Source organism: Callospermophilus lateralis (assembly GCF_048772815.1).
Source record: "Callospermophilus lateralis isolate mCalLat2 chromosome 11 unlocalized genomic scaffold, mCalLat2.hap1 SUPER_11_unloc_1, whole genome shotgun sequence".
NCBI lineage: Eukaryota > Metazoa > Chordata > Mammalia > Rodentia > Sciuridae > Callospermophilus > Callospermophilus lateralis.
Window position 1 is genome coordinate 3,337,301 of NW_027510153.1, and position 20,692 is coordinate 3,357,992.

Below are 20,692 nucleotides of genomic sequence, written 5' to 3' on the forward strand. Positions count from 1 at the left end.
TTGAATGACTGTCTTCCTTCCTGTCCTCCTCATGCCTCTGCTCTTGCTGGGCAAACTCCAGCCACACTCTTCCAGGGCTCTAGGCATAACTTCTTGCCCATTTCCTGAGGTTGCCTCAGGTACCCCTTTCTGGTACCCCAGGACACTGACCACTCATTGTGGCTGCAATGGTGCCAGGTTCCTAGCTGACACTGGAGTGCACATGGCCTGTACTTATGGATGATTGGTTAGATGACTACAGGCTGTGCCCTCTGGTGACAGGCCACCATCCTCCTGGGTTCCCAGAACAAAGACCCTCTGAGGAGAAATGCCTGACTGAACAGGATCCCTAAGTTCTTAATGTCCTGCCATGGTCCCTGAGTATGACCAAAAAAACTTAGAAAAATTTTAAGAGAATATGAGCTTCTAGCAGGCAAACTGCAAACTGCTCTCTCTGTCCATCTCCCTACCCTTCAACCACATGCAGGACCAGCTGTCTCAAGGCCAGTGCAGGTCTCTGGGCATCTTTGCTCATTGGGTGAGTTACGTAGTGAAGGTTAACTCAGACTCTGGTGTAGACAATTTACTTAAATGTTCATATTTTTCTGATAAAAAATTAGTCAATATCAATTGTTAAAAATACCCAAAAGTAATAAAATAAAAGACAATTACTACCATTCAGAGAACCACTGTAACCCTCTTTTAAACTTCCTATTGTGCTGTTTTCACACTTGTATTGTAGGGTGGAGACTGCTCTTGATTTGCAGTTCCATAACTCTCTTCCAACCCAAGGCAAAGAAAGCATTTCCATTCATGAAGAAAAGCTGGTTTTCAACATCAGTTTAAATGGCTGCCTGTGTGGCCTCAAAGCACAGAAGTTCCCCAGGGTTGCAAGATCACCATGTCTTGGAACAAGGAACAAGACTCACCAGCTTACTGGGAAGGTGAGGATCATTTTGAAGAGCCTTCCAGAGTTCTTTCAGCAGTTTCATGAACTCACCGAAGCTTGCCTTCTTGTCCAGCTAATACAGCAGGAACGCATAGCCCTGCACAGCATCATGAAAGCAGACCACCCAGTCCACATCAATGTCATTTTCTTCATCCAAGATGAAGGCAAGGTCCACAAACACCTGGAGCTCAATGATGCCTGGGACAGAAAGGGGACTTGCAGAGGACCACTCCAGGATGTTGCACAACTCATACCTGGGGCATGATCCTTAGTGAGGCAAGGCCATCAATAGACACTAAGTAAACATCTAGGGCCTACTCCCACTTCCTTCCTTCAGTTAGGACTCCAGGATACCTTGTCATTTGCAGGATATGATGACACCACTGATCAACATCTAACCTCTACCAAATAATTCCCAGGCACTGTACTAGGCTTGTGTGCACCTTATTTCCTTTAATTCACAAACATCATCACTTAAACAAAAACAGATTCAGTTGGTAAATAATATGTGTATAATTAGTTATTTTTTAGAAATTGAGATAATTCTTCTGAGTTAATTACCAAAGATTATACATCAAAGCAGACTCAGGAGTACAAGCAGCACAGATCTGGATGAGAGCTGGAGCCAGCAGAGCCTCAGTGCTAGCAGGAGGTATCCTGCCAGGCCTCTGTGGTGCATCAGTGCTGCTCCTGCTCCATCTGTTTGGCCTTTCTTACCTCCCCTCCACCACCCTCTATCTAATCTACACAACCACATAGGCTGTCCAGCCCTGGACTGGGAGAGAAATGCACAGATTCTGCAAGCTTGCTGCAGCAACATTCCCCTGTGTGCAAGAGCTTGCCTTGTCCTCTAGCAGAATGAGTTGGAAGGCAGAAAAGGAGTCAAGATACTGAAGAAAATGATGCCAGCATCCAAAGATGGAGAGAGCAGCAAAGAAAAGAGTTTTAATCAGAACTCTGAAAAGCTGTCCTGAGGCAATCTACTGGAAGCAGACACTGCACTCCAACTAACACACACATGTGATTGAGGGGGGATGTCCTCAAGTTCAGGAGCAAAGCTTGGCAAACACCTGAAGATTAGCTACCCCTGTACCTCCCAGAATCTCATGCAGTCAGCTGACCAGCTCCTTCTGCAGGGCCAGCTTCTCCAGACACTGGCAGTGGGGCTCACTGATGTCTTGTAGCAGCTTCTTGGCCTAGATGAGCTGCAAGCTGATCTGATCCAGTCTCTAATGGCAGGTGGCCTCAAAGTCATCAGTCTGCAAGATGAAGCTCTGCTGAGGGCTATTGTAGAGATTACCCATGCCTGCCTTCCCACAAGCCTGGACAAGAAGATGCTACAGCAAGAGTGTGACACACTCTTGCACCAAAAATAGTATGACCTCCATGGCCCTCTTTGATATGCTACGGAAGCTACTGTCCACAGTACCTAAGTGCCATGATGAAGCCTTCAAGGACTTTGAAACCTGTTCTGCACAGCAGCCCTGCCAGATTCGGGTTTCTCTGTTTATGAGAGTTACAGACTTGCTGAAAGTTTCAAGATTAGGTATGGACTATTCCACACTCTGCTAAATTTTAAGCACTATCGTGCCTGTCTCTACTAAACATAGGCCACACACATCTTAAAAATGTGAGGCTAAGAAACAGGAGGGAGAAACTCAGGCCTGACCTATGAAGGGAGCAATGTACCATTTGGTACTTCCGGTTGGAACTAGGAAAGGTACCTGGACAATTGACAAAATATTTCCTTCTGTGCTTTTATGACCTAGTGAAATAAGATTCCTCTGGAAAGAGGATGGTTTCTCTCTCCTGAATTTTTGGTTCTCATATCGACCCAAGAAAACTCACTAGTTAAGGAACAGTCACACTATCTCAAACAAAGGTAAAAATGCAGGCCATGGAATGTTCTAGCCTCAGTGCAGCCCAAACAGAGCCTTTCAAGGGGTTGCCACACTGCCGATCCCAGAATCCCTGGGGCTTCCAAGGAGTCTGAGGTTGGCCCCCACCTCAGAGGAGTCCCCAGCAAATAACTAAAAAAGCTTATTAAAGTGTAAAGAACACTGAAATCACCAGTCAAACCAAAATTCTTTTTGACCTTGCAGATAACCTTGGCGGAGCTGATTGCCTGGTGAATGCTATGGTACTCCTTGATCTGCTCAACATGCTCTGATATCTAGCCCCTCGGGGCCTGAGGGTGTACTTCACACATGATCTGGCGATCCAAAGTCAGGTCGTTGTATTTATTTACAAAGTCTTTGAAGATGACATCAATTTCTGCCAAGGTGACATCTCTTAACTTCAGATCCTGATATAGTTTTATGAACCTTTGATAACAAGGTGAGTATAAGTACTCATAGGCCTCTGTAAGTGCAAGAGGTCACCTTTCACATTCCCTTTTGGGATCATTCAATGACTCTGCAGCTTCTTCCCAGAAGATCTGGAAGATGTGGCTGTCTGTCAGTGAGTCTATCCTTTCAGCCATTTCCTGGACCTCAGGGCCTAGGTTGTAATGTGTCATCTGTTTACAGGATGAGGACTCCAGCTGGCTCACACTCATGGTTTCATTTAGTCTTTTGCAATTCAGGTCTTCTAGGTGTCTTGCTTTAATCTCTGCAAAATCCACTTTGGAAACCACAAGGAAGCATGGAAGTTAAACTGCTAGTCATGATAGCTTCTTATTTTACTTTATAAGTACTTCTAATCACTGCCTTAAGAAAACTAAGTGAACACCATTGCTGGGATTTTTGTCACAGGAAGAATTCATTCCTTCTCCCCTCTACCCTGCTGTGGGCTCATTCATCAGTTTTCATGATAAATAACAGACTGTAAGCTCTTTTGTGAAAAGGACAGTTGGAAACACATATCCATCTCCTTTCCTCCCAAACCCAACTCCAGTGACAGATTAGAAATTGCTTTTTAAAAGATCATAACCAGCAGGAATGAGGAGAGTAGAAAAGGAGCCCAATAGGAACACACACTGGGAAGTGGAAAGATGACCACGCCAGTGGCAAGTGATACTCCAGGGGCCTAAAAACACAGACCCTGAGGCCACAGTACACATAAGCTCAGCCAGGCCAAGCACAAGCACCTGGTAATAAAGGACACTAGTTTCTAAGGTCACCCTAGACTGAGGGAGGCAGAAAGTGAACAGGAAGTGTGTTCAAAGTCTGTTAAAGAAGCAGTTGGTGAGAGTTCACTCCACCATGGAGGCTGCCCTCTGCCTTTCAAGGGACAGGAAGGACCACCTGAAGGGCTCTCAGGCCTGGAGGCCACTTCTAGACATATACCTGTCTTGGGTAGTTACAAAGGACAGGGTGTATTCAATTTAAGGATGAAGAGGACCACACAGCCACCAGGGCAGGAAACTGGAGTAGAGGAGCTCACCCTCCTACTCACCCTCTTAGATCCAGAAACCTGGCAGCAGGCAGGGGGCTGCAAAAGTGACCAGCCTTAAAGAGAAGCCCTCGAGAGCCAGATCAATTCAAGGGTAGCCACAGAGCCTCAGGGGCCAGGGACCAGAAGCCCTTAGCCTATCAATCCATTTGTGGTGACTGTCTTTATACACACAAACAAAAATCTCCAACCAGAATAGAAAAAGCTTTAGCATGGGGAACATACCAAAAACCCAAAATAGGGCTTATGTAGCTCAGTGGTAGAATGTTTGCCTACCATGTGTGAGTCATGGGGTTTGATGCTCAGTGCATCATAAAACAGGAAAAGCCTAGATTTCATCCTCAGTGTGCAGTAAAGAAAAGAAAGGAGGAAAAGCCAATGGAAAGAAGCAAATTGGATGAAGTGGAAAACTATGCAAGGAAAAGAAAAATCTTTAAAAATACCAATAATCCTCAAAATATAAGATACTTCAGACATGATCCATGACAACAACATAGTATATAAATGGATCTTTAAAGCAAAATGGGAGGGGATGCAGTTGTGGCTCAGTGGTAGAAAGCTCATCTAGCAAGTGAGGCACTTGATTTGAAGCTCAGAAATACATAAAGATAAATAAATAAAGGTATTGTGTTCATTTACAACTAAAAAAATAGAAAAAAGGTGCTGGTGTGGTGGCATATGCCTGTAATTCCAGTAGCTTGAGAGGCTGAGGCAGGAGAATCACAAGTATAAACTCAGCTTCAACAAAAGCGAGATGCTAAGCAACTCAGTGAGACTCTGTCTCTAAATAAAATACAAGGAGCAGATGACAGTGACTTCAGCCTTCCTGCCACACAGAAGGAGGTGGAGCAGACAATAGCGATTCCAGCCCACTCCACAGTAGGAAGAGAGTGACCATGCTATGGCCCCATCTACTGATGCATGGGGTGGCTTTCCCCTGGCTTCCATTTAGTGACAACAGGCAGGACCAACAAGACCATCTTCCAGGTTCCTACAGGCAAGGTATTGGTAATATGCAGGGTCACTACATGATTATAAGTTGGAAACTATAATACCTCAAATCCACACTGCCAGAGAGGAAGACACATGGATGACATGAAGAAACAAGGGAGGAAAGTGCTTGAAACACACCAAGCTGATACAATAATAGATTCCATTGACATTCCATTCCAAACGTACATAATTAAAATGATCTGCAGAACAAAGAATAAATTAAAAGAGCAAATACAGGCAACAATTGACTGTTCAACCAAAGAGATATGAGAGGAAATACAGGTAACAAAAGGTTACTTCAAGAAAAACATAGAGACTGTGAAAAAAAAAAAACAAAACAGAAATCCTTAAAATGAAGGAAACAATAAACCAAATACAAAAATTAATAGAAATCACCAACAGTAGACTAGATACTTGGAAAACAGAACCTTAGGCAATAAAGACAAAATACATAATCTTGAAAATAAAGTTGACCACACAGTGAAGAGGGTGAGAAACTATAAACAGAACCTTCACGAATTATGGGAAAACATGAAAAGACCAAATATAAGAATTACTTGAATAGGGGAACACACTGAGATACAAACCAAATGAATGCACAATCTCTTCAAGGAAGTAATAATAGGAAATCTCCCAAGCATGAAGAATGAATTGGAAAATTAAAAACAAAAGGCTTTTAGAAAAGCAAATATACAAAATTACAACAAATCCACAACAAAGCACATTATAATGAAAATGCCTAGCATATAGAAAAAGGATAGAATTTTTAAAACCACAAGATTAAATTTTCAGATTACATATAGGGATAGACCAATTTGGATCTTAGTAGATTTCTCAGCTGAGACCTTCAAAGCTAAGAGATCCTGGAACAACATATATCAAGCTCTGAAAGAAAATGGATGCCAACCAAGAATCTTGTACCCATCAAAATTAAGCCTCAGATTTGATGACAGAATAAAAATCTTCCATGATAAAAATTAAAAGAATTTACAATGAAAAAAATCTGCACCACAGAATATTCTTGACAAAATGTTACATGAGGAGGAAATAAAAATAACAATGAAAATCAGTAAAAGGAGGAACTACACTAAAGGAAAATCCACTCAAAGGAGAAACCAAGTCAAGTTAAAAACCAAAAATAAACCAAAATGACTGGGAATACAAACAATGTCTCAATAATAATCCTGAGTGTGAATGGTCTAAACTCATTATTCAAAAGATATAGATTTACAGATTGGATTTTTAAAAAATCCCCAAATATGCTGCTTTCAAGAGACTCATCTCATAGCAAGACATTCACATAGTGAAGGTGAAAGTGAAAGGATGGAGGAACAAACATACCACTCACATAGGCCATGTAAACAAGCAGGAGTTTCCATCTACTAATGGATAAAATGGACATCAAACCAAAGTTAGTAAGAAGACGTAAAGAAGGACATTTGATACAACTTAAGGGAACCATACATCAACAAAACATAACAATCATAAAATATGTATGCCCCAAACATTGGAGGTTCTATGTATATCAAAAAAACCCTTCTCAATTTCAAGAAGAAATTGATCACAACACAATCATACTGCATGACTTTAGCACACCTGTCTCACCAACAAAAACTAAACAAAGAAACTACAGAACTCATTAATATAATTAATGATTTATACGTAACAGACATATATCAAGTATTTCACCTATCATCGAGTAAATACATCTTCATTTCAGGAATACATGGATCCTTCTCTAAAATAGACGATATATTAGGCCACAAAGCAACTATCAGCAAATTCAAAAAATAGAGATACTACCCTGTATTCTATCATAGCATAAGGAAATGAAAGTAGAAATCAATGATAAAATAAAAAATAAAAGCTTCTCCAATACCTGGAGACTAAATAATATGATATTAAAAGAGAAATGAGTAGCAGAAGACATCAAGGAGCATTTAAAAGAATTCTTAGAGGTAAATGAGAATATCAACACATCATATCAAAATCTCTGGGACACTATAAAGGCAGTGCTAAGAGGAAAGTTGATTGCAGTAAGCTCATTCATTAAAAGAATAAAAAGTCAAATAAATGACCTCATATTACATCACAAGCCATTAAAAAGAAGAACAAATCAACACCAAAAGTAGTAGAAGACATGAAATAATTAAAATCAGATCAGAAAACAATAAAATTAAAACAAAAGAGACAATTCAGAAAGTTGACAAAATAAAATGTTGTTTTTTTGAAAATATAAATAAAATTTATAAACCATTAGCCAGGCTAACAAAAAGAAGGAGTGAGAAAATTCAAATTACTAAAATTCATGATGAAAAAGGAAATATCATGATGGATATTACTAAAATACAGAAGATTATTAGAAACTGTTTTGAAATTTATACTCCAATAAAATAGAAGATCTCGATGACATCAACAAATTTCTAGAAACATATGATCTATTCTATCTGAATCAGGAGGAGTTACACAATTTAAATCAATTTCAATCAAGGAAATAGAAGACATCATCAACAGCCTACCAACAAAGAAAAGCCCAGGACCAGATGAATTTTCAGTTGAGCTCTACAATACTTTCTAAGAAGAACTAATACTAGTACTCTTCAAATTATTCAGAAAGGGAGGAATCCCTTCCAAACTCATTCTAGGAGGCTATCATCACCCTAATACCAAAACCAGACAAAGACACATTAAGGAAAGAAAACTTCAGACCAATATCTCTAATGAACAGACACAAAAATTCTCAATAAAATCCTGGCCAATCACATACAAAAACATATTAAAAAGAGTACACCATGATCAAATGGGGTTCACCCCAGGGATGTAAGGTTGTTTCAACATTATGGAATCAGTAAATGTAATACATCACATCAATAGACTTAAAGACAAGAAACATATGATCATCTCAATAGATGCAGAAAAATCATTTGACAAAATAGAGCACACCTTCATGTTCAAAACACTAGAAAAACTGGGAATATTAGGATCAGACCTCAACATTGTAAAAGCTATGTATGTTAATCTCAAGGCCAGCATCATTTTAAATGAAAAAAAATTCAAAGCATTACCTCTAAAAACTGGAACAGGACAGGGATGCCCTCTTTTACCACATCTATTCAACATAGTCCTCAAAATTCTAGCCAGAACAATCAGAAAAACAGGAAATTAAAGGGATATGCACAAGAAAAGAAGAACGTAAACTATCACTATTTGCTGACAACATGATTCTATATATAGAAGATACAAAAATTCCACCAGAAAACTTCTAGAGCTAATAAATTAATTCAGCAAAGTTTCAGAATATTAAATCAATACCCATAAATCAAATGCATTTCTATACATAAGTGATTAATCCACTTAAAAAGAAATTAGAAAAACTACCCCATTCAAAATAGCCTCAAAAATATAAAATACTTGGGAATTGACCTAACAAAAGAGGTGAAAGACCTGAAAACTACAGAACAATAAAGAAGGAAATTGTAAAAGACCTTAGAAGATGGATAGATCTCCCATGCTCTTGGATAGGTAGAGTTAATATAATCAAAAGGGCATACTACTCAAATTGTTACACAGTTTTAATGAACTTTCTATTAAAATCCCAATAAAATTCTTCATAGAACTAAAAAAATAATCATAAAATTCATTTGAAAAAATAAGAGACCCAGAATAGCCAAAGCAATCCTTAGCAAGAAAAGTGAAACAGGGGGCATCACTATACCAGACCTTAAACTATACTGCAGAACAATAATAACAAAACGGTTTAGTATTGGCACCAAAATAGATATGTACACCAATGGTACAGAATAGAAGATACAGAGACCAACCCACACAAATACAGGTTTTTCATACTAGACAAAGGTGCCAAACACATACACTGGAGAAAGGATAGCCTCTTCAACAAATGGTGCTGGGAATGCTGGAAATCCTCTGTAGCAAATGAAATTAAACTTCTATTTCTTACCATGCACAAAACTCAACTCATAGTGGATAAAGGACCTAGAAATTATACCAGAGACACTGTACCTAACAGAATAAAAATTAGGTCCAAATCTTCATCATGTCAGATTAGGCCCTGAATTTCTTAACAAGACCCTTAAGGTATGAGAAATGAAATCAAGAATCAATAAATGAAATGGATTCAAACTCAAAATCTTGTTCTCAGCAAAAGAAACAATCAGTGAGGTATGGGAGCAAAATTTTCCCACACATGTCAGATAAAGTGCTAATTTTCAGGATATAGAAAGAATTAAAAAAACCTCAATACCAAAAAAAGAAAAAAAAACTAAACAACCCAGTCAATAAATGGGATAAGGAACTGAACAGACACTTCTCAGAAGAAGATATACAATAAATCAACAAATATATATATATACTGTTCAACATCTTTAGTAATTAGAAAAATGCAAATCAAATCTACTCTAAGATTTCATCTTACCCCAATCAGAATGACAGTTATCAAGAATACAAGCAATAATGAGTATTGGTGAGGAGGTGGGGAAAAAGGTACACTCATACATTGCTGGTGGGATTGCAAATTGGTGTGTCAACTTTGGAAAGCAGTAAGGAGATTTCTTTGAAAATTTGGAATGTAACCACCATTTGACCCAGCTATTCTATTCCTCAATCTATACCAAAGGACTTAGAATCAGCATAGTATAGTGACGTAGCCACACAGATGTTTACAGCAGCTGAAGTCACAATAGCTAAACTGTGGAACCAACCTAGAGGTCCATCAAAAGATGAGTGAATAAAGAAGCTGTGGTTACATGTATACACAAACACACACATACAAACACACACATACACACACACACAATGAAATATTACTCAGCATTAAAAGAGAGTAAAATTGTAACATTTGTAGGTAAATGGATGGAGTTTAAGAATATAATGCTAAGCAAAGTAAGCCAATCCCAAAAAACTAAAGGTGGAATGTTTTCTCCCTTTAGGGGATTCTGATCTATGATGGGGGGAGGATGGGAAGAATGAAAGATCTTTGGATTGGGCAAGGGGAGGTTGGGTAGGGGTTATGAGGGTAGAAAAGATGGTGGAATGAGATGGACATCATTACCCTAGGTACATATATGATTGCACAAATGATGCGTCTCTACACAATGTACAACCAGAGAATTGAAATGTTGTGTTCCAGTTGTGTATGATAAATTGAAATAAATTCTGCTATCATGTACAACTAAGTACAATAAATAAAAAATAAATATAATAATATAAAAGAAATTACTCAGTCCACCAAAAAAAGATATAATCCATGCTTATACAATTACATCAAAGTGAATTCTACTGCCATTTGTAACTAAAAAGAACCAACAAAATGCAATCTCAAAAAATTCAGCATACTACAGTGATTCAACCACATCAATGTTTATAGCAGCTCAATTCACAATAGATAAGCAATGGAGCCAACCTCAGTGCCCTTGGACAAAGGAATAAAGAAAATGTGGTAATTGTACAGAATGGACTGTTACAATTACTTTGTTATTATGAAAAATTATTTTATGGTTGTTTTTTTTTGGTTAATGGATGGAAATGGAGATTATCATAAGTTAAATAAGCCACAGCCCAAAAGTTAAAGGTTGAATATTATGTCTGACATGTGGATACTAATTCAAAATAAGGGGGGGGCGGCATTAAAAATAATCAAAGTAAGATCAGAAGAGTAGATGAAAGTGAATGAATATAAGGGGGGGGAGGAAAGGGATAGGAAAAGTCAGTGTAATGAATGCAACTTAACTTTCCTATATACCTGTGTGAATATACCATGAATGTACACACTGAATCTCATCATCCTGTATATCCACACAATACTAATTTTAAAAGACTCTTAAGTAAATAGCAAAATGATCAGTAGAGGGAAAGGAACAGGGAGTGGAAGGAAATTAAGGTAAAGAAAAATACTGGGGACTGAATTAGAACAAATTATTTTCCATGCTTTTATAATTATGCCAGCATATTCTATTTCTATGTATAACTAAAAAGAACCAATAAAAAAGAAATATTTTATTACTTTTATTTTTTTATTTCTTTATTTCTAAATAAATAAAATATAAAATAGGCCTGGGGATGTGGCTCGGTGTTTCAGTGCACTTGAGTTCAGAGTTCAGAGGGTTTTGGTATCAATACTTGTTACAAAAAAGGAGAAGGAGAAGGAAAAGAAAAAAAAAAGAAAAAAGGAGTGCCTTCAAATTAACTATATGTGAGAGCTGATATGAAGAGTTCAATACCCAGGCTGCACAAGAAATTTGAGGAGAAGGCTCAGAAAGCATAGCCTAAACAGGAGAAATGTTATGAGAATCAGACAACCATTTCAGGAGGCCCAGCAGATGCTGATGTGAACCCAGCAAGAAGGAAACCACAATAAACCAATTCATGAGAACTCCCTAGAGCTCAAAGACTAGACCTCCATCTGACAGAGATCTGCCATGCCCAGTCCTGGAGATGGAAAACAGATCAACAGTCAAGTACAGTTGAGAAGAATGGACCCATGAGCAGAGACCTTCCAGAGAACCCTGAGCCAGGGTGCCATGCAAACTTCTGGCACCTCTTCCTCAGGGATGTGGCCTGAAGGCCAGCCAGTCCTCTTCCCTTGGCAACTCTGTGCAGACAGCCACGTTCTCTACTCCTCTCCTCCACCACCACACAAACGAACCACCCCCTTTGGGGGCTCAAGGCCTCTGACCCTCCCTCAGCCACTCTTTGTACTCCAGAGGTATCTGCCAGGGACCACATGTAACACCAGTTCAGGCCCCTCTTTAGAGAGGCCTCTCCTGAGCTCCTGAGGGCTGCATAACTTGTGATTTTACAGAACCCACAAAACCTGGGTCTGTCAATTCCTGCCCCCCTTGAGGCTCACAGAACCACCCTGGGGCCTCCATATGGGCAAACTGATGAGGTGACCAAGCAGATGCCATTCCTGCAGTAAGGAACCAACCAGAGTGGAAGACCCATTCAGACAGCAGAAAGAGCATGGTCATCAGCCACAGTAAGCGTCAAGATGAAGAAACACAAGGAGCTGGGGAGACATACCAACAACAAGGCTCCAGGCAGGGTAACTAGAACACAGGGCACAGGGGAGAGCAGGGCAGTAGAGCACTGAGGGGTCTCAAGAGAAACTGAAACAAAGGCCCTTGCACAATTTCATTGAACAGCACAGCACCTTTCAGGACAATCTGGATGCCTCAGCGGGGCATGCATTTCCCTTGTGCTAGGCCTCAGGCATTCCACCAACTCCAAAAGTGGCCCTAGTCCCATACTGACCCATCCTGGTGTCATCCAGGGCTGTACAGAGGTGGTCAATAAATGAACTGCAGGAACAACCCTGAGGCTGAATAAGCAGCAGGGCCCTGAACTGTGCTCTGATTCTCATGGCAGCCGCCCAGATGACCACCTGACCTGACAAGAGGCTCCCACATGCCCTAGCATATTTCTGTTTTGGTCAATTTTAGTACTGCAAATTTTGTTTTTATAGCCCAAGGAGAGAATTTGAGACCACAGATCTGGGACCCAAAACAACAAATGAGGACATTTCCTTCTGCAGAAAAGTAAATCCTAAATAATTGACAAACTTCCAAAGAACCATCTATTGGAAACTGGCACCAACCTGGGATGGATAAAATAGTACCACCTGAAGAAAGCAGACACCTTATCAACAATCATTCTTAGTGCCTATAATCCCAGTCGCTCAGAAGTCCAAGGCAGGAGGATCCTAAGTTCAAAGCCAGCCTCAGAAACTTAGTATGGCTCTAAGCAACTCAGTAAGACCTTGTCTCTAAATCAAATAAAAAAATGGCTGGGAATGTGGCCAATGGTTAAGCACCCCAGGGTTCAACCCTGGCATAAAAAAATAGAGTTTATGGGTGGTATTTTAAATAATAAAGGCTGAAAGGAATAAGGTGAAAACATAGACTTAACCATCTCTATTCCTATGTCACAGTTCTGAAGTGGAAAAATTTTAAAAAGAGAGTCACCCCAAGATGTCACTCTGCATCACCCAGAGCAGAAACTCAGTACCCACAGTGGAGAAGCTCCAGAGCAACATGGAGCTCTCCACTCAGCAGCAGGAATGCTGCCCTAGACACAGCTGAGAGAAATGAGTGTGAAGGCCAAGGGGAATGCATCTTCAGAGGCAGAAATCAAGTCAGGTTCCCTCTGGGGCACGAGGGCGAGGATGACTGCAGGCTGAGGGGCACAGGGACCTGAGCAGTGCAGCAGGACTCGGGCTCCGCTGCCATGTTGTGTTGCGACATGAAGAGAAAGGTTCTGGTGGGGAAGATGAGGCATAGATATGTGCTTTTTTAGGGGGAAACAGGCCCTAGTTTTCTGTGAACAATAGAATTAAGGACAAGGAATGGGTCATGCTTTTCATGAGGCTAAGAGTGAAGTGTGTAGTCTGCACAAAACAGAACCCAGCATCTAGGAGGTGCCAAATAAATACATGACAGCTGACTTGACCACTCTGTCTCATCCAGGCTTCCCCAAATACCCCAAGTTCCCTTCCAAATCAGGCTGCGTGGAATCTCAGACCTCTCCTGGGTATAACATTTGGTCCATAAATCCCACTCACCACTGGAGGTCTAAGTCCAACGATTCTGCAAATGAACTCAGAAGATGAGGCAGGGATCTCATAAAACCTCAGGTGTTTTGTGATCCTGCAGACAGCTTCATGGAACTTCAAGCCCACAGTCAAGAGGATTCTCATGAGGTCTTCTGAAGAATATTACCACCACCAGGAGTCCAGAGAGATCATTGAAGTCATTGGGAAATGAGAAAACAATACCAATTATCAATTACCAGTCCCTTCTCCTTTTTGAGATGTACAAGTATACCTGTACTCACAGCTCCTCAGGAGGCTGAGGCAGGAGAATGGCCCAATTCAAGTTTAGCCTCAGCAAATTAGAAAGACCTTATCTCAAAATAGGAAACAAAAAGGGCTGGAGTGTGGCTCAGTGGTGAGAGCCTCTGGTTCAATCCCCAGTACTGCAAATAAATTAATTATTTAAAATAAAGTAAATGAGCACAAGTAAGGCATTTACTTGATCTTCTCCAGGCTACCATTACAATGAGCCTTAAAGCTGTGACTGTGATAATAAGGGAACACAGTCATTTTGACTTAACTTAGCAGTTGAAACTCTATAAAAACCAAGTTAAAATATTTTCAAATACATTCCCTTCTTCGAAAAAATAGCAAAGAGTGACTCTTTCTAATAATTTAAACATAACTTAAGAAAAAAATCAGAGAGATATAGGAGAGAGGGAGGGAGGGTGCTAGAAGAAGAGTGTGCACTGTGTATGGAATTTTTTCCACCTGGTGTGAACGGGTATTACATTTACTAACTGACAGCCTGGTGATACAAGAAATAACCCTGCAAAGTCCCAAAGACTTGTCATGCAGGGAGACCCTGTGCTGTTCCCCACGTCCAGACATCCCAGGGGCTCAGAGGAGGGAAACCAGCAGTGCTGAGGAGACTCCATAAACACCTGGGCCCCTGGTGAACATTCCTGTTCTGTGTTTCCTGTGCTGTTTCTCCAGGTGGCAAAGGTCATGCACAGGTGCGGGAGTAAATGATTCTGCAAGGCAACCTTTGATTTTTGTTTTAAACTCATGCAACTTACAAAAACCATAGAAGCAAACATTTTTAAAAAATGCAGGACACATACATTTTCATTCTGAAAATGATCATTTAAAAATAAAGAAAACACAAAGGCCAAAATGTTGGATGGGAATTAAGCAAAATCTCAGCACCCAAGAGCTATGATTGGCTTTTTTGTTTGTTTGTTTTTAGTCCTGGAGACTGCACCCAGGCCTTTCACATGCTAGGCAAGCGCTCAACCCCTGAGCTGCATCCAAAGCCCAATTCATTTTCTTTAAGAAAAAGAAGAAATTAAAACCTGGATGGCTGGATTCACAACTGCAGAGTACACTAGGGCACTTGCTGGTGTGCCACCTTCCCCCTTTGACAGGAGGTGGCTCACACAACATAGGAGCCTTGCAGCAATTGGCTGATCTACTTACATGACATTATAGATGTTCATGAGGTAAATGAGCATTTTGAAAACCTACCCAACATGCTAAGGCAAGAAAGAGAAAAGGAAATATGAAACTATCAACCAGAAAACTGGTGTTCATGCTTAGAAGAGAGTAGGGCATGGGGACTTGTCTTGTTCTCCCTGCACATTAAACTTCAAGGGCTCAAGAGCCAATCTTCATTTTCCACTGGTAAAATTTGTACCATTTTCATTTTTTTGGTTGGTGTTCTTTTTATTGTCTTTTGTTTGGGGGGGGGGCTGGAGATCAATCCCAGGGCTTTGCCACTGAGCTGCATCCCAGCCCTTATACCATTTTCTTTACCCCAAAAAACATCAAGGGAAAAACAGCAACTATGACACATGTGATGTTCACAGAGCCTTCTAAGACTCATAATTAACAGGTGGCTATGTTCCTTTGTGCTCTGTATACTAGACCAGAATCAACTCTGGGAAGTCAATCTTTAACCCTAAGAAATAATGACTTCTTATTTCAGCAATTCTTAGCACTTCCCCCAATCTGCACTTCAGGACAGAAGACCCACAAGCATTCAATGTTCAGTGTGTTACCTGCTTTTGCTAAGCAAAGACCTGACAATCTACTTCCAACCACAAACCTCCAAGACATCTTCTGAATCTTAGAGATCTTCTGAAGCCATTGCAGCCTGTTGTGAGGCCCTAGAAAACAGTCCAGGACCCAAGCAGGCATAAGACTCAAGTATTATGTCTAGTTTTCCATATATGGAACGAGGCTTCCCAGAGATAGCAGACTTAACCAGGATCGAAAGACATACTCATCCACACACAGCAACTGCTTCCTGCTCTCTGTGAAGTCAAGAAACTGGTTCTTGAAGGAAGAAACTGGGACAGAGACCAGGGCAGCAGTGAGAGCACTGAACAGACTCAAGACAAGGAAAAGCAAGGCTGGGAAGGTCCAGAATTCTAAGATTTTAAAGTAGATATCAATGCATCATGGAAACAAACATATGGAGTGAATCAAATGAAAACTGAACAAAATAGCCAAATGCATGGCACACCTGTGATCCCAGCAACTCAGAAGGCTGAGACAGGGGGATCAAAAGTTCAAGGCCGCCCTCAGCAATTTAGTGAGGCCCTGTCTCAAAAAAAAAAAAAAGACATTAAAAATGGACTAAGGATGTGGCTCCATGTTTGAGCACCCCTGGTTTCAATCCCTGACACTAAAAAAATGAATTTAAAAAAAAAACATTTCCATTTTGAAACCTTCATTTCAAAAGGTTCCAAAACTAGATGAGAGATGGGAACAATTGAGCTCACTACCTTTATCCCTAATGATGGCACTGAATCCCAGTGGATGGAGTGGGCAAGGGGACAGGTTATTCCACACATGAAAATTATCTGTGTGTGAATACAGTGATGTTTTCATGTTTAATTCAGGGTTATTTTAAGTTTTATACTTAAATTGAATTTTAAAAAGTTTTTTTATGGTGTTGGGGAGACAACCCAGGGCCTTGCCCATGCTAGGCAGACCTTTGTCACTGAGCACAGCCCAGCTCCCTTTGATTTTGTTTTTATGTAGTTGTCCTTTCCAAGTCTTCTCTGAAGAATCTTTCCTCACTCTAAGATGACCTTATTTAGAAGCATGCTGTTAACACATCAAGGCATGTAAGGATTTTTCAGAGAGCCTTCTGCTCAGCTGTGGTTAGGGACATGCACTCTTGAACAGCAGCACCTTCAGGGTACTGAGAGTGGTTCAGCTCAGAATGCAGCCTGTCTTGTTGCATGTGCTCACGGGAATACCTGAGAAGGGTATGTGTCCTGGCATGCAGGGTGCCAGAGCCCCTGGGTGCCATCTTGGCCTCCAGCTTTCTCCCCAACATCTGTACCATATTCATTCTCCTGCCAATTGTTTTACAGTCACTGAAGAGGAGGCACAGAGCTCCACAGAGCTATAGATCTGGATCTGCTGGCTCCTTCTCTCAGGCTCCTGTGTGGGATTGGATTGAATTCTCTACCCTGAGGTTTAGTCCTACTTGGTCCCTTTGTTCTCTAGTCCTCTGTGACTCTTGCTCTGACTTTTATCTTTTTGGTGGTGCTGGGGATGGAACCCATTGCCTCGGCCAAGCTAGATAAGTGCTCTGTCACTAAGCCCCAGCCCCAGCCCTGGCCTTATTCTGGCTTTTTAAATTGGTGGAATGCATATTGCTTAGTATTTAGTTTGGAGTTTTGCATCTGGGAGTCCCATTTCTCCTGCTGAAGCACAGTTCTCAGTGGGGGCAGTGGTGTTCAAGCCCACCTTCCATCCCACCCAGGGGTGCCTAGCAATACCTGGATACACTTGTGCCTTTAAGACCTGAGGTGGGGGCAAGACATTGTCTCTGTACCCTTGCCCACCCAAGACATCCATTCCAGGAGGCCTGAGCTTCCCACCCATGGGCCACTGCAATGCCTTCACAATCAGAGAGTAGAGAGTGTTGAAGTCCTCTGCTTTTTTCTGGCCAGTTCTATGGCCTGAGCTTTATGGCTAGCAGAAGGAGAAGCTTGCTCCAGTCCTACCAAATGCACTCATCACCCACCACTTCAGCTAAAAGGCAATGTCAGAGATCAGAAACTGTGATTTGTGATACTCAGGGCTTAGTCTTGGGATATACAGAGTTGCTAAGTGTCTGTCACACAAATGAGTAAACACACATTAATATAGTCATAAGAGGAAGACTGCATAGCACTTTGGCCATGCCAGTGATCCCAGTTGTTTCAGAGACAGGAAGATCATGAGTTAAGCCCAGACCAGGCAACTTAGCAAGACCCATCTCAAAAATTAAATATTTTTTTCTTGGTGGGGAGTGGTTCTGGGGATTGAACTCAGGGACACTCATCTACTGAGCCACATTCCCAGCCCTATTTTTTATTATATTATAGACAGGGTCTCACTGAGTTGCCTAGTGCCTTGTTTTTGCTGAGGCTGGCTTTGAACTCTGGCCTCAACCTCTGAGTACCTGGGATTACAGGCATGTGCAAACATGCCCAGCTTCAAAAATTTAAAATTTAAAGAACTGGTGATGTAGCTTCATGACAAAGTGCTGACATATCATTCCAATATGCATTTACATTAATGCAGCTTTACAACTTACTCATTTAGCAATTCTTCCTGAAACTGAGAGAAGGAGGTTCCCTTGAGGACAGCTTAGACGTTCTCAGACTGGCTCACAGAGTCTTTTCTTGGAGGGACCAGCTGCATATAGTAATTCAGGGAGGATGCCAAGCCAGCCAAATACCCTTGCAACAATCCATCTGGAAGGGAACCAAGACCTACTGTGAGCTGTGGATTTCTATGTCCAAACTGCCTTGTGGTCTGATGTCCCAGGAGGGAAGGGACAGCCACTTGCACCCAGCAGAGGGAGCATAATACACACCTGGACTGAGTACCAGACCAGGAGGCACAATGTGGCAATGGGGACAAGTTCCTGGCCCCCAACCCAGTGCACCAGGATACCACAAATGCCAACAGACACCCACTAGAGTCATTTCTACCCACACCATACAGCTGAGGTATTGAGGTGCTTGGTTTCTGACTAAGGAATTCACATAGGGCCTAGGGTTTGAGCCAGGCAGTCTGACAATGGTGGACCTAAACACAAAACAAATGTTTTTGTTTTTAAACTGGAATTAAACCCAGAAACCTTCTACCACTAAGCTATATCTCCAACCTTTTTTTTATTTTGAGATAGGGCCTCCCTAAGTTGCTGAAGCTCAAACTTATAATCTTTCTGCCTCAGTCTCCTGAGTCGCTGGAACTACAGGAATGTGTCACCATGCCCAGCTACAAAGTCACTTTTTAAAAGGAATGGCACATGATGTGTGTTCCATGGACACAGAAATTGATGCTTCTTCCTTCTCTCACACCCATACACAGCTGTTGGTAGATATCCTTACCACTGTCTCTCTTTCATACAGGGCACAGCAACTGCCTGGGTCTTTAAAGCTTAGGAAACCCACAGGTGCTAAGAGTTCAGGAGAGACCACCTGATGTTACCCAAGCTCAAACCAAACAGAAGCAGATCCTCCAAGCACAGCAGCTCAGAAGAGGATTCCCCTACCACATAAAAGGCCATGGCTGACACAGCAGGGGCAGTGTGCTTCCACCAGCACAGGTGGGCCAGCAAGAACAGCATCCATGTGGGTTCTGCAGCTGACCTAGGTGACACCTGCAGGCAGGCCTGGGCCCCAGTGCTAAGGCATGCTGAGTGTGAAGAGGAAGTTCCTCCCAGGAGCACTTTTATCATGTACTTTATATTATTCATTTATTTTTTCCAGATGGGGTTCCACTAAGTTGCCCAGGCTGGCCTTAAGCTCTTGGGCTCAAGCAACTCTCCTGCCTCAGCCTCCCAAGTAGCTGGGATGACAGTGCTGCCATGGTGCCTGGTCCTGTGAAGCTTTTTGAAGTCAGGGTATTCAGGAGAACACAGAATTTAACAACACTAGCAATGACATACATGCCAGCAAAGTGACAGGAGCAAGTGGTGACATGACTGTGGTTTTATTTTTCCCCAGTGTGCACTCAGCCTTTCTCTATCACTTATCTCTATAATCAGATAGAAATCATGATAAATGTCTACAAAATCTCTGACAAAAAAAAAAAAAAACATGGGATACCTCTCAGATGTTACCAGGATGTGGTGGAGGTCACCGTGCAGGGCATCTGGTGAGCAGGGACTGTGGCAGAGAATGGAGCACTGTGAGGTCAGGTCACACTCCGGTAAGCAGAGTTTGGTATCTTCCCCAAGGAAGAGACTGATCAGTCCCATTCTCAGTCTGCTTCACACAGGGCAGGCTTCATGCAGGACATCCCCACTTTTTTCTTCTAGAAATGATCTTATCTGCTTTTTAAAATACTCCCACAAGTGTTTCTTCATCTGACGCAGGGAGAAAAGAAGAGGCATGACCATGGAGTGCATGCCCTGGAGGCTGGAAGGCCCCTTGGGCAGGGGATCAATGTCCTGAGGACAGAGAGCTCTAGGGAAGGCCCCATCTGCCCTACCTCCCCACCTTCTCAGCATATTAGCTTTTGAAGCAGCAGGAGCACGTCGATGCTCAGTCCCAAACCGTGTAGTGAGGGGGTCTGGGAGGCCCCAAGATGCTCATGATAGCTCAATGTCAAACTGAGAGAGAGTGCCAGCTCTGTCTCCAAGTCACAGTGTGGCTGAAGGGGAAAGGATGGGCTCCACCTTTTCTTTCAACTCTGCTTAAGCCCAGAAAGAATGCAAGATTGGTGCTGGGAATGAGGCTCATGGGTGCAATCAGGGAGAGATAAGGAGAGAATTTCCAAGATGTGGTGCAGAAATGAAGGGATGGAAAGGCCCTCCT

General features: G+C 41.7%; 1 pseudogene; it reads right to left on the bottom strand.

The window, feature by feature from the left end:
• Window positions 1–17,762, bottom strand: part of LOC143385942 (E3 ubiquitin-protein ligase RNF213-like) — a 28,459-nt pseudogene extending 10,697 nt beyond the window's left edge.
• Window positions 17,763–20,692: the final 2,930 nt, after the last annotated feature.